We start from the raw sequence: 2,268 nt of genomic DNA, 5'->3' as shown, positions 1-2,268 counted from the left end.
CTCACCCTCTACATCGGCCCCCTCCCTGGATCAACCCAGACAGAAGGCGTCCGGGCAAATCTGGACTCCCCCTGCACTCCCGGAAAATGATCATAATAATAAGGGTGCCTGCAGCCTGTAAGTGCCACTCTGTGCCCTTTGTTAATGTCTGTATACGTATTGCCTCGTTTAATCATCAGAACAACCCTGCTGTGATTTTACAAGTGAAGAAACCAAGGCTTAGAAAACGCCAGTATCTTGCTCAAGGCCTCACGGTTAGTAAAAAGGACAGGGCCAGGACTTGAATCCAGGTCCAACTAACTCTAAAGCCAGTGTCCTTAATTACCACCCTGTACTCCCTCTTGCTTCACTCTTCCCAAGCCTTCTTAAGTCATGGGGGTGGAGATGAGCCCACCGAATAACAGCTACCTTGATTTCTTCTTCTTCTTCTTTGTTAATGTGGACATATTATGAACCAATCCACTGATTAACCCATAATGTGTCCACAGGAAAACAATCGAGTAAGTATCCCTGGAAGGCACCTCTTAAAGTTAATTGGGGGCAAGCTCCTCTTCTGTTCACCCCTCTCCACAATCCTTCTCTCTCTGGTTCTTGCTTCCTCTCCCAAAAACTCAACTAGTTACTGTGGAGTCGATTCCAACTCATGGTGACCCCGTGTGTGTCAGAGCAGAACTGTGCTCCACAGCGTTTTCAGTGGCTGACTTTTTGAAAGTAGATTGCCGGGCCTTTCTTTCAAGGCACCTCTCGGTGCATTTGAACTGCTAATCTTTCAGTTAGCAGCCAAGCGTTTAACTGTTTGTGCCACCCAGGATCCTTTCTCTCCCAGAGCACCTTAAAGCTTTTTAGTCCTTCAGCAGTTTCAGCGGAGCAAGTGACATCATGAGGTATCTCTCCTTACTCTCCCCCATGGAGCTGGACCAGAGCTTTTGACCCGTCTCCTCGAAGAAGCTATTAATTCCTGTAGACGGGAGGAGGTGAGGAGCCAAACAGAGGTTTGGGGAAGAGGGCACAAGACCAGATTCTGCTGTGGCAGGTGAATTTCTAGCCATAAATTCATTCCAGAACAAATGGCATCACCACCCACCTTTTATGTGTGGGCAGAGATGCCTCTCTTACCCTAGCACAATCCATTGCGACATCATGGATCAGCCCTCAGAGTACCTGGACAATCTCACGGGTCAGTCTTGGAGAATCCTGGCCCAAGGCCCCCGCCCCAGCTCACTGGCCAACGCCAGCCTCCCATCCCAAAGCCCCATTGGCTCTGCCAGGACCTGTGATTCTCTAAGGTCTGGTAAGAGCTTCATCAGGACACAGAGATCCTGGGTCAAATACCCAATAGTTCAATCCTGTCTTGTGGGAAATGGGGAAGTTGGAGGGAGTAAGACATCATTGCCCTTATCTTAAAAACTCTCCAAAGTCTCATACATTGCTGGTGGAAGGGTAAATTGGTACAACCACCTAGGTAGGCTCATGTTTAGCTTTAGTAAACAAAAAAACCAAACCCATTGCTGTCAAGTCGATTCCGATTCATAGCAACACTATAAGACAGAGTAGAACTGTCCCATGAGGTTTCCAAGGCTGTAAATCTTTACAGAAGCAAACTGCCACATCTTTGTCCCACAGAGCAGCTGGTGGGTTCGAACCGCTGACGTTTCAGTTAACAGCTGAGCTCTTAACCACTGTGCCACCAGGGCTCCTCCCACCCTACCAACCCCCAAAAAACTCCCCAAATAAGCTATTATGAATTAAGTTGTGTCTACCAAAAATATGTATTGACGTTCTAACCTTGTACCTATAAATATGAACCTGTTTGGAAATAGGGGTATCTTCTTGTTATGTTAATGAGTCACACCAGGGTGTGACGTAACCTAATCACTTCTGAGTGGTGTCTTACAAAAAAATCAGAATAGACCCAGAGACACACACAGGGGGAAGATAGACGCCACAGAAAGACCCATCTGCAAGCAAAGGAAGGTCAAGAATCCCCAGCAGACACGAGAAACTAAAAGGGAGACTCACAGAAGGAGTCAACATGGCTGAGATCCTAATTTGGACTTTTAGCCTCCAGAACTGTGAGGAAATAAATTTCTGTTCTTTAAAACCACACACTTGTGGTATTTCTGTTATGGCAGCAGTAGCAAACTAAGACAGAGGCTACAAAAACGTTAAGAGTTTTTCTTTTGGTTTGGTTGGGGTTCTTTTGTTTTTGTTTTTTTCTTATTTTTATTTTTTTTTAAGTTTTCTTTTTTTTTTATTGTACTTCAGGTG

The sequence above is a fragment of the Trichechus manatus genome, unplaced genomic scaffold (genome assembly GCF_000243295.1).
Source record: "Trichechus manatus latirostris isolate Lorelei unplaced genomic scaffold, TriManLat1.0 scaffold00187, whole genome shotgun sequence".
Lineage (NCBI taxonomy): Eukaryota > Metazoa > Chordata > Mammalia > Sirenia > Trichechidae > Trichechus > Trichechus manatus.
Note: the sequence above shows the minus strand (reverse complement) of the source record.